Source organism: Anser cygnoides, chromosome 1, assembly GCF_040182565.1.
Source record: "Anser cygnoides isolate HZ-2024a breed goose chromosome 1, Taihu_goose_T2T_genome, whole genome shotgun sequence".
Classification (NCBI taxonomy): Eukaryota; Metazoa; Chordata; class Aves; order Anseriformes; family Anatidae; genus Anser; species Anser cygnoides.
Window position 1 is genome coordinate 64,302,902 of NC_089873.1, and position 13,211 is coordinate 64,316,112.

The following is a 13,211-nucleotide window of genomic DNA, read 5'->3' on the forward strand; positions in this document are numbered from 1 at the left end:
TCGAATGTTTTTCACCACCACTACTCCCTGAAAAAAATCAACTTCAAAGTGAGGAAGGATAATATTCTGTTAACGCAATTTATCACATGCTTTTATGGAACTAGAATCTTTTGTAGTTGAAGCGATACGCATCTGTATTAACATTCTGTTTGATAAGCAAATGAAACTTAGAAAAAAGTTAATCTTTCAAGTAAGATGCTTGTTACAAACAAATGACTTGGTTTTGGAAATACTGTGCATGAGATAAATTCAGCATGGGCCCTAATCATCACATGGAGCAGAGATTCCTTTCCATCAGTTATTTCACAACAGAAGAAATCAATTATAGCCATAAACAACAGCAGCAACCACTTCAGAAAAAAAGTGGAATGTACTGAAATAGGATAAAAACAACACATTAAAAATAGCCCTATTTGAGCACAAGCTTCTACTGCGTTTCATCAGTTGTCCGAACTGAGAGCTTTCAGAACAATTTGTAATGTATTGCTCCATTTTTGCAATTGTAAGATCAAACTACCAAAAACATTAAGCAAGTGAGATTCATGTTGCTCACTCACACTGATCTCTGTAAGAATCTTTCTTCTACAATGTTTTGGTTTTGGCTGGGATAGAGTTATTTTTCTTCCTTGTAGCTAGTATGGTGCTGTGTTTGGATTTAGGATAATAATGTTGATAACACACTGATGTCCTAGCTGTTGCAGAGCAGTGCTTACACCAAGTCAAGGACTTCCCAGTTTCTCATGCTGCCCTGCCAGAGAGGAGGCTGTGGGTGCACAAGTAGCTGGGAGGGGACAGAACCAGTAGAGCCGACCACAGATAGCCAAAAGGGATGTCCCATGCCATGTGGCTTTGTGCTCAGCAATAAAGATGGGGAGAGTTGGCCAGGGGGCTTCAATTCCTCAGGGACTGGTTGGGCATGGGTAAACAGATGGTGAGCAACTGCACTGTGCATCACTTGTTTTGTGTATTTTTTTCTACTGTTTTGTTGTTGTTGCTGCTGCTGCTTTTTTCTTTCTTTTTTTAATGTCTGTATCTCAACCCACAAGTTATTGTACTTTTCAGTTTTCTTCCCCATCCCACTAGTAGGGGAGGGAGAAAATGGCTGTGTGGTCCTTAGCGGTCTGCCAGGCTAAGCCACAACATAACAGTTACAAAGCAATACGTTACCCCAGAAGGAAAAGATATTTAAGAAGTGATCTTCAGAGTCCTACCCAGAGTGAAACATCCATGTGGCTGAACTGAGACTATGAAATTTCTGCATCTTTTAGATGAGCATAAAATCATCCTACTAACTTTGACTTCAGTCAACGTTTTTGTGACATGTAATTGTCACCATCTTTGGGCAGAGGCAAAGAGACAAAATTTAATGCTGAGACACTTGAAGAGGCATAACTTCCCAACACAACACAGTTGATGAGATCTGCCATGTTTCTTGAACTATCAGCTATTCTGCAGCTGTCTGAAGGCTTCTCACACACAAACAAACAAACAGGGACACTCTCAGGATTCTCTGAGGTTGCCTTGGACAAAACCTGTGCTCTAGCTGCACAAATACCAGACCACCCACTTGAGCTACAATCCTCAACCCTGCTTGCCAAAAATCAAGGAAGCCATAAGTCAGTTTTATTGACATAACTCCAAGAACTGGCAAAGACCATTTCAATGCTCAATGTAACGGAAGAGCATTCGTCACCTGCATCTGGCTGCAGTCATGCCCTACAAGACTGTCCAGAGGTGGCACTGGGCAGGCGATGGTCTTTTGCACAGTGTTTTAGCCAGTGAAGCCAAAAAGAGCAGCTGCCATCACCTGAGAATTTCTTCATCAGCTTGACACCCTAGCTAACCTGACTGAACACACCTTGAAGTCTATTATGCCTGGCAATCACATTGATGAACCAGGACAACTAATGAAACTCAAAACAAAATAAAGGAATTTGAGCATGTGAAAGTATTAAAAGAATTCAGTAGAGTGACATCATCTGCAACATGGCCCACAGCACTAGCACTAAAAACTAGCTTGTTTACAACAGTACTCATGGGTATACCTACACAAATAAGCATTTCCACGGCCTGTCACAAATCAGTGACCCTAACAGCACTCAGAAGAGATTTCTCACTGCTGACACAGTACTAATATCTAAACTGATCCTTAAAGTTTGTGGAAACGAGCTTGGCATGGAAACACACTGCAAACCCTATGAGCAACAAAGCCTAGGCTGGATGGTACATACAGAGAAGTTAGTAGCATCCTTCTGTATTTGAACTTTGCTGCTCCCCTGAAAGAAAAGGGGTCCTGTACCTGCCAGGTTTTCTCTGAGCACAAAACAAAAATAAGGATGAAAACAATTCATTCTTGCAAAGAAAAATGTTTTGATTTCCACATCCAAAGTCTCATTACCAGATGGAAGTATAGACCTTGATTTAATTGGCATAAGTGGCTTAGTGGCAGCTCTCAGATTTAAGAAGCCAGAAGAAAAAATACACAGATGTGAAATCAAGAACTCATACCTAGTGCTTTCTGTCTGGAAGAACAGGAGATAAGACACCAAATAATGCATTTTTCTGTTATCTACGTTTTGACCGTTAGATTGCTGCAGTTATTCCCTAGTCATATATTTAACAAACTTAAATATATCCTACAAACCCACAGGTAAAGAACAAGGGGGAAGGGTTATACAGCACTAACTAAGATCCTTGGGTTATTTCGAACTAGCAAAAAAAAAAAATGAGCATACAAGAAAGATGCCCTACAGGCTCTCTTCAAGGGACAGGTCCATTGTGACTGATGAGATGGCTCATCAATAGGGGATTCACTTCTACAATTACATTACTGACAGGCCAATCTCATGCATATTCTCTTGAATAAACTTCTGCTTTAAGTAGGCTGCAGTCTCATCTATCTTGAAGTTGAAAGGCTCCTTGAATGCTTAAGCTCAGAGTAAGATAGAAAATAAAACATAAGGCTAAGATATTCTAGCACAAAAATCCTTCCTGAGTGGCTTTTGTATTTCAGTTTAAGGATGAGAAACTAGCTATTTAGTTCTATTCTCTTCAGGTATGCTACATGGTATGAGACCCAGAAATTGCTCCTAGCCTGTCCTTTTCTTAAAAACGATCCTTTCCATTGCACTATTAATGTTTTACAGCTCTGTTGAAGATGGAGCCCCTTCTATTGCTATTGACCTCTTATGTTTCTTCTCTTTCACTTAATTTATCTGACAGAAATGCATGAACTTATACTAGCTACAGCTCTCGTGATGTGGTTTTCCTCTCACTCCAAAGAGGAAATTTAAATCTCCTTTTCATCCTTAAGGTCTTCACAGAATTGAAGTTTCCAGTGTACGCCTTAACTGTTACATTCTCAGTAATGACTTCAGCACAATTTACATGATTTTCCTACCAAACAGAGGTGATAAAATCACATTTGTTGGAAGAAGTGGTCACAGTACATGCGTCATATCGAATAGAGAACTCCCAGCATGACTAGAGTTTTCAGTAAATACAGCAAATGACATTATTAAAACAGATGATAGAACTGGCACTGAAATGGCTGCTTTTTTTTTTTTTTTACTTTTTTTTTTTTTTAAATCATGTCTTCCTTCTCCCAGACTCTTACTGTATTGGCAACCCTTCCCTCAGAAGCACATAAAGTCAGACAGAAAAGTTAAAATGCCTTGCCAAGGACTGCTCAATGACATGGGCAGGCTTCCACCTGGCTCTTAGTAGACAGTCTTTCCTTGCTCCCTCAGCTAACAAGGTTAATTAGTTACTAACACTATCATGGAAAACCATCTTGAAGACCAACCGAAAATTCAGCTTCATTATTTATGGAATGCTTTAGTTTAGCTTATTTTTATTTCTTAAGCAACAATCCTCCACATCATTCTCTGTGCCCAAAATATCAGACAGCATCCCGTATTTGAAATCCTTATATTCGCAGCAAATGTAATCCTGCAATATCCCTAAAGACAAAATGCCAATCCAATTTTGGGTCCTGAGGCACTGCAGTGATGGCTTCTGACAGGGTAATCCAGGCACAGTATCTTTTCAAGTGGCTAAACCTGAGCTGGCAGCTCTGAGTAAGTTAGCTCTACTGCTCCAAGCATCCCTGGATAAAAGAACAAAAGCATCCCTTGTGTCCTCTTAGTCATATGCTACTCGGGGCTTTCCTTGTCTTTGCCCTTCCCAAAAGTACCAATATTTCTTGTTTGTGCCGCCTGCAAATCTGCATGTTAGTTTGTATCTGGATTTGAACCCTGCCCTGGAAGTTTGAGTTATCCAGCCCTAAGGATTTCTCTCTCTCACACTGACACCAAGTGTTTTGCTGTTTCATTTAACTCTCTCCATAACAGTCTTTGCACTGACATCTTGTCCTTCCCTTTGTTGAAGTGACTGCCACAGAAATAAGGCAAAAATGATTTTGATTAAAAAAGGCAGGAGAGATGAAAATCAGCTTTGTGCTCACTGAAGCCTCCTTCAACCCAGTACAAGGGTTTCGATGAAAATCGATTTGCTTCTCTTTAGATTAAGAGATTCATTTTTGCACTTCAAGGCCATGCTAATGAAAATGTTTCCTCTTTCTTTTACCCATCAGGGAAACTCTACTCAACTTTGAAATAGGGAGATGTGTGGGAGAGCTATGGGACTTGCCTGTTCAACCTCAAAACATTTTTAACCAGTCGCAGATCATTCAGTTTAGCGGGTATTCAGACATACAGCAATAGTTATATATGCATATATACACCAAAGGGCAAACTTCAGCCATATAGAACAAGGTGTAGATCAAACTACCACTGGAGTCACTGAAAGCACTGATTTCACCTAGGACTGGAGCACATGATGCACCATCACCACTTGCATACACCCTCACCAAGAGGCTGAGGATGACAGCAGGAGGCTTGACTGAATTCAGTGGATCTTGACTCGGGCCTCAGTATTGTACCCACTTGCAAGTGTCCCAGGCCAGCAAGGGAGCATAAAATGGAAAATTCTGGATATCAAATGACATGTTTTTTTAAAAAAAATCTACTTAGGATACACTGAAAAATAGGTATCTCTAGCAGAACTTATGTTTAAAAAATACCAACCTTTTATTCATCTAGCTAGTCTGAAATATTTCTTCCACCTGAAAGAATTATTTCCATCTGCTTTAACAACATCTGAGATCAAAGACTGGCTTGATCCATCCTTTCAGTATATGAATGTTGTCACATACGTACGAAAAAAAATCCAAAAAATCATATTTGCATTTTAAACCTAAAATAACCAACAAAGCAGAAGACAGAAATGTAGGTTTTAGCATCATTCATGTTATCTGAAGCTGTTCTCAGCCAATGTGCACAGCTAGTGCTCTTACTCAAGTCTAGCTTAGTGTTCCCTCTTTTTCCTCTAATGCTATGGAAGACAGGCAGGATTTTTCTTTGTTTCCTTACCTGACCACATCAAACTTACTTGAAGGCATGGGACAGCACTATTAGTGGCTGTCCCAAAAGACAGATGATTCCACACTTCATATAAATCCAAGCAAGACTACCATGCATCTTCATTTAGAAGGAATGACTTCCCATTGATTTATTATTTGCTATTTCAGCTTTAAAATCTAGGATTGTTTCTGCTTAGAAGGTAATTAAGGGCATACACTGAGCTTGCTAATAAAGCAGTTAATTGCCAAGAATGATTGCAATGAATTTAACCACAGAGGAAAGAAGATGAAAACATGAGATTAGCATTTTAAAAGCTTGCAATTACAGTAAGAACAGCTGCTTATGTTTTACTAAGGTTACCAAATTTGAAATAAAAATGGAACCTCTTCATGAAATTGAAGTAAAAACAGATTTCCACTAAACCACATGGTAAAGCACAATAATTGCTCTATAGATTGTAGAAAAGCAAAAGGTTTTGTCTCACTGCTGAGAATTATACAAATGCTCAAATGCTCAACTTCTCATTTTACCTTGCCCACATATTGTGTGAAAATGCCTTCTCATATTTCAAAAGGGTCAAATGCTGGTTTAAGAAACCTGGATATATCATAAACATAGTTTCTGACAATATGTCAAGGCATTTACTCCATCATGACTTGCTTCTTGCATGTATCTACCAAAGTCAACCAACAGAAGTCATGAAGGAAATAAGAGTCAAAAAGATACAAATAAGGGAAGATTTTGCTTTCTCCATTTGCTTTGGTAGGCGCAGAACCAGTCCCTATTTCAAGGAATCTTTTGCATCGTTATATTCAATCAATTACATATGCAATGAGGAAAGGAAAAAAAAAACTACAAGATTTGACAACCTTTTGTTAAATGGCTCATAGTACTATCTACAGGAAAGCAAAGATTTATATTGCATGTTCCCAACACAGAATATTAGACCTTCAGCAGCACTGCGTCTGTTAGTCCTCATCTTACAGCATGTTACTTCACTTGCTGATCATAGAATGGTTTGTGTTGAAAGAGACCTTAAAGACCATCAAGTTTCAACGCCCCCTGCCATGGGTAGGGACACCTTTCACTAACCAGGATGCTTAAAGCCCCGTCCAAGCTGGCCTTGAACACCTCTAGGGATGGTGCAACCAAAGCTTCTCTGGGCAACCTGCTCCAGCGCCTCACAACCCTCTGAGTGAAGAATTTCTTCGGTCTAATCTAAATCTCCCCTATTTTAGTTTAAAGCCATTTCCCCTTGCCTTATCACTACACACCCTGACCAGGAGTCCCTCCCCAGCTTTCCTGCAGGCCCTCTTTAGGCACTGGAGGGCCGCTGTAAGGTCTCCCCGGAGCCTTCCCTTCTCCAGGCTGAGCAACCCCAGCTCCCTCAGCCTGTCTCCATAGGAGAGGCACTCCAGCCCTCTGATCAGCCTTGTAGTCTCCTCTGGACTCGCTCCAACCGGGCCATGTTCTTCTTGTGCTGGGGGCTACAGAGCTAGACGCAGGGCTCCAGGTGGGGCCTCACAAGAGCAGAGCAGGGGGGCACAATCACCTCCCTTGCCCTGCTGGCCTCACTGCTTTTGGTGTAATCCAGGATATGGTTGGCTTTCTGGGCTGAGAGCACACATTGCAAGCTCACATTCAGTTTTTCATCCACCACTACCCTCAAGTCCTTCTACACAGGGCTACTCTCAATCCAGTCATCCCCCAGCTTGTATTCATGTTTGGGGTTGCCCTTACCCAGGTGTAGGACCTCGCACTTGGCCTTGCTGAACTTCATGAGTCTTGCATGGGCTCACCTCTCAAACCTGTCACAGTCCCTTCCAGTGAAAAGGAAATCAACAATGGAGTCATTAGATCAACATCATTTTTCCTACAGAATTTCTATTCTGTGCTACTTCAACAGGGAAAGTGGTAGAAAGTCTGCTAAAGAGTAAGCTACTCAGCCTCTGCCAACCTGCAAGTCCAGCCACTAAGGTAGCATTCTTGCCACATTTATAGGGGAGAATCCATACTGAACTGTTCTCAAGTACCCAGCAGAGCCCACAACATGCATAATTTCCTCCACTAGTCTTTCCAGGATTAGACAGTCCTGTGAAGCTCTCTCCACTGCCTATATAGGAATCCGTGTAAGGGGAATAATGCCAGGAAAGACAAGGATAAGCAGGAGTAGATGTAAAAAACAGCTTCTCATAACCACAGAGTATCAGCCTGCTCTGCACACTGATGAGACAAGGCAGTGAATTTCTGGGAGTAGGGTTAATACACCATCCCCTCACCTTCAACCACCACTTTTTCCAGATGCTTCCCCAGCTAACAGCCTTCTCTTATATCAGCTGTTTACTAATGAAGTCATCCATTCAGTTTAGAGAAGCCTAAAAAGACACAGTCAAGGAGAAACAAGAGTGCATAAAGAGTGGACAATGTAGATAAAAGGAGATACCATGCCTACTGCATTTAAGACCATCTTCAAAAGGACAGATTGAAAGCAAGGATTTATATTCGCTAAAGCCAGTAAATAACTTTACCTTCTGCTCTCACCTTATCAATTCTGAACTAACGTTATGTTTTTGAACCTTTATGCAAGCTCCCTTTTCAACTGCAACAGAAGGGAGGATAATATAAGGGAGAAAGATTTGTAATATTTTAGAAAGCATTACCTTAAATTCTCCAAATTGATGTTTATCCATCTGCTGAGCACAGCACTACATCCTCTGCATCAATAAGCTCCATTTTTCTCTGTGCTTAATATCTAACCGATGAAGCACACTAAGACCACAGAAGTGTAACTTCTTGGTTAAAGCATGCAGATAGCTGTAATATCCATAGTCATCAGAGAACTGAAGAGTGGAAACAGTCCCACTAAAGCTGTCACTGAAACACAATATATTAGGTGCTGTCATGAATGGAGTATACCTCAAGAAAGGAAGTTATTTTATATGTGTATACATGTGGCAAACTTGCATCCTGGTGAATTAATTTGATGTTAAATAAGGTGTTATGGGCCTCCTTCACCTGAAACTTGCCACATAAAATTCATTTAGAAAGCTATCTGAACCAAATTTGTTCATTAGATGTGTTGCATACGCACATTTCAGTTCTGGCAATGAACAGTTTGCATTCAAGATAGCATTAATGGAGAAATATTCCAGCTATGGATGTTGGCAAAAGAAAAATATAAAGCTTTCTTTTTCTAAAAGGATCCATTTCTTGTCTCTATTCTTTACATTTCATCTACCTTGATTCTCTGTTTCAGAGAGCAACAGAAACCAATTTTCTACCTTCTACCCACTGTTACGTTAAAAGTTCAACAGTGTTAAGAATTGCCCTTGATTAAATATGAGCTTATAGATGCTGATGCAATTTATATCTACAAATTAATTGTATCACGATGTACTGGGTTTGGCTGGGATGGAGGTAACCTTCACAGAAGATAACATGGTACAGCTTTTCGTATTTGTGGCTAAAACAGTGTTGATCTCATGTTTGTGATCTCAATGCTTTGGCTATCACCAATCAGCATCAGGGCCTTCTGTTTCTCACTCTGCCCCCCAGTGACTGGACAAGAGGTTGGGAGGGGACACAGCTGGGACAGCTGACATAAACTGATCAAAGGGGTCTACCATATGATATCACGCTCCACAATAACCAGGATGGAGGTGTTGGGATAGCCATTGCCTGCCAACACAGCTGTGAGTGGTAGCCTTAGGTAGCTGGATAACTTAATGTCACGGTCACTGACCTGACCAGTGTTCAGTAAATCAGCCTATCTTTCTGCTCCTTTGTTTCAGTTCCTGCATCAAGTTTGGATTCTAATAGGAAGGGGATAGGGAAATTCTGGTTATTTGCAAAAAAAAAAAAACCACGTATTTTGCCAAATTTGTTTTATTTCTGTAGAAGGGTACAAAAGGGTAGAAGTAACTGTCTGTATTAAAAACACGGTTGTACTGTGTAAGGAGCTCAAAAGGAAACTTATATATGAGTCTCTTATTAACTCCTTCAAAACAGAGCCAGGCCCCAGGAAGACAGAGAACATCATTCTAGCAAACAAGATGTTGAATTTAAATTAGAGAGGGCAAATGTTCCTGAGCAGAAAGACTGAGTAGAGTAGCTGCAGTTGAGCAGTAACAACAAAAGCCCTGTTAAGTACACACTGTAGTAAATGCAATGCAAAGTTGTCTTCAGAGAAGTATATCAAATAACGTTTCAAATTACAACACCTAGAGACAAACAGCTCCCAACTACTAGTTATGTGAATTTTTAGGATCAAGCCAAAACCTACCAAGCAAATGAGAATGGAAATTCAGGTTCCTTCCCAGCTCTGCCATTGATCTGATTTAGATACAATTAGAAATTCCTCTGCTTGATTACTACCGGCTGCAGGTTTCCTAGAGCACTGTATAATTCACATTGATTTAATCTTTAAGACCAGAAATATCAATAAAGCAGCATATTGCTGTCTATAACTATGCCATCATTTTTTTCCTTTACTGATAGACAATTTGAATTAAAATATATATATATATTGCTTCTACTACTACAGAAAATTCTTAGTTGATTTTTTATGAACCTCAAAAATCAATCAACTAGAGATCACCAGCATTTTAGTTAGCTCATAACATACACCATCTGTTAGCTCATAACAACATACAGTTCACTTATTTCCTGATTTTGGCAATATAATGCTTTTTCCTACACAAACACGTAGATAAAAGAACAGACCAACAGAATCCAGGTTATCTTTTCCATATCTTCTCCTCAACCTTCAGTTTATTCAGTTACTGTCTTGAAAATACAGTACTATGTATTTCACACAGTGCCATAATCTTGCATAGAGCCTCTGGGCTCCAATGAAAAATAAATACATCTGTAACAATAAAATGAAAAAGTTATACCAGATTTAGAATACATCTTCATCTGAGCTGTATGTATATCTCTTCCATGCAAGTATTAAACTACGCACATGTATATGGTATATTTACCACATAAATATATACACCCACAAACACATTTTCACATATATATTTTAAATAATATTTCATAAGTATATTTATATACATACACACATGAATATATATATATATAGATAGATAAGTAAATAAAATAGTGACTGGTCCCCTGCTTCTTCCCAGATGTTAAATCCATTTCTCTGTAAAGAAGTGACCCTTTCTTAAAAGAGGTGAAAAAAAGAAGAAAAAAAAAAACCACCACAAAGAGTAGCAAAAGCAGAAAGTGATGGGAAAGTCCAGAAGATGGAGAAGGAATCCCTATACTGATTCAACTTCCCAACAGCACCAGCCTAGTAGGATACGGGCTCTGGGAAGCCTCCATGGGAAGGCAGCCACAGGGATGCTGTAACCAGACCCAGGAACATACTGCCAGCCTGAAGAGGACTGGAGGGGCTGTGAAACCTATGGAAAAATTTTCCAGACAGAACAATAAAAAAAAGTGCAAGATGGACCATTCCAGAAGGAAAATTTTGTCTTGGTAACCTTCCTGCCAGCCTTATTAACTCCCCTACCAAACTCATGGCTTTATAAACCAGAACCGAAGCACTAAAACGATGTGTCTGCAGACTTCAGTGTTGCATAAGCTTATAACTCAGTAGACTTTATGACTGCAAGCCATTTGTATTGATTTATTCACTCCATTAGTGAGGGAAAGATGAAATTCTGCATTGATAGATAATCAAATTGAAGAAGGAATAGCTGATTAAACATTTTAAGATCACATTCTAAAATGAAGTTTTAGAAAGATGTATCCAAAATTAAATACCAAGAGTATAGAGTTCAATAATCAAAATCTATGGTCAGAAACTTAAGCCACCAGTCTTATTCGTAGATGAAGTTATGCGGCCACTTTTTACAAACCATCGTCTTAACTCTACTCAATAAAGCTTTACAAGACTTGTTAATGTAATTATGAAAACTAATTGCACAAATGAGTTCACAATTTTTTACTTCTGGGCTTTGAAGTAACTGTGTTTATGGAGATCAACAGCTTCCTAGAAACATAGCTGAATACTTAACACAGGAAGCCTCTTGCTGCCAGTCACTTCACACAATATAGGAAACAATGTGCCTTTGAAATTCAAACAATTTGGTCATTTTCCTTCGATGTATCCTCTCTAGCAGACCACTGACATAACTGCCATTAAAGCAATAATGTGGCAGGCATGAAACAAGATCTGCTTTAAGTGAGAAATTAATCTTCCCCAAGTAAGTATGCAAATATTTAATTTTGACATTAAAAAAATCATAAGAGGAATAGGAAAAAAACTAATCCATGAATAATAATACCACCTTTTTGTTGGGCATCTCGAATTTCTATAAAAAGATAAATAAGCATTATTTTCCTCATTTACCTATGGTGAAAGTTGAAAGTAAATTGCTCAAGGCCACAAAGTGAGCCAGTGGCATAACTACGAAGTAAAGCTGAGGCTTTTTAGTGCCATAGCAGTACCCTGCTATTGTACCGCTCGTTATCACGCGAATAGTTACAAAAATTACAGTGAAGAAATCCACGCTCCTGGTGACCTCCCCAGTATCACCCTTCCTTTGGTAGCTTTCCACAGACCATTTCCAACCTACCTTGCCTTCTGGGTAACTCGGCCACCTGGCAAGGCCTGCAAGGCCTGCCTCGAGCATCCCAGCCAGCACCAAGCCCAGGAGAGACCGCAGCGCTAGGACACCCAGAGACTACTGGGCAACTGCTCCGGGAGGGACAGGAGGCGGCACACAGGAGGATCTCCTGAGAGGCTGAAGTTCTCCATAGGGCTGAGTAAGCTTTATTGCTACCTCATGAAGGTCCAGGAATGGACGTGACTGAGCATGACATCAGCACTCACAGAAAACAATCCGTCACATCAACCTAATGGAGCCTGCATCTTTAATGTGGTATTGATTCCACTAATGTTCCTCTGTGCTGACATCCGGGAGCAAAATACCTCTCTTACACAGTAAACTATACTCAGGTCACGCTGTACAATACCCCATGTCATTACAAAGTTTTTTGTTGTTTTTTTGAAGCAATAAGTGTTTAAAATTCAGCTTTCAAAGGCAGTCACTAACATTATCATCACTAAGATGACACGTCACGCCTAGTCACCGTCACGCCTAGTCACTGTAACCAGTCATCTTCTAAGGAGAAGACTTCTGAATGTAGCAGGTATATCCTAAGCAAGCAGGCAAGGCTGGCAGAGCCGCACGGGTTACAGAACAGGGTGCTGTACCAACACTTCAGTGCTCAGTACTCATTTCAGGGCTCTTGTGGTTTGGGGGTTTTGTTCTTTGTCCATTCTCCTTAGTCAAATACTTTTTTCTTTTTTTTCCCCTCCAAATGGCTAACTATACCCACTGTATTTAAGTGTCAGTGTTGCTCACTTGAAATCTAGTGGTGACCATTCATCAACTCCCACTGATTTCAGTACAGCTGTGTTACTTGTCACCAAGCTGCAGGCACTGGAAACCCAGAACTGGTTAAGTGATCAGGGAACTTCAGCTGGCAAGAGGTTTTCCGACTGGACTCCCTCAACGAACCCCAGCCATCTTTCTGTTCTTCCCCTCTCCCCCACTCCCTGTACAATGGGGACAGTCTATGACCCCATTCCTTCCCTCCCTCAAACCACAGCCAGCTCTGATCTGTCTTCTCACACCTTGTCATATCATCATGAAGGTTTCTGAAAAGGAAGTGAGGAGTAACAAGCTTTTTTTTTTTTTTTTGGGGGGGGGAGGAGGGCGGCAACCCTACAAGGTGTCTAAAGAGCTAAGTTTTTCCAGGTTTTGAAAA

At 40.2% G+C, this 13,211-nt stretch overlaps 1 protein-coding gene across 13 annotated transcripts in view; it reads right to left on the reverse strand.

Annotated features, from left to right (window-relative positions):
- Positions 1 to 13,211, reverse strand: part of BICD1 (BICD cargo adaptor 1) — a 177,139-nt gene that overhangs the window by 116,895 nt on the left and 47,033 nt on the right. Inside the window, exon 2 of one of the 13 annotated variants that reach the window (XM_066998420.1) lies at positions 1 to 13,211. This exon is cut by the window's right edge and continues 45,490 nt beyond it. The exons of the other annotated variants lie outside the window; for them this stretch is intronic. The gene's annotated coding sequence lies outside the window, so the exon portion shown is untranslated. 13 annotated transcript variants of the gene reach the window in all.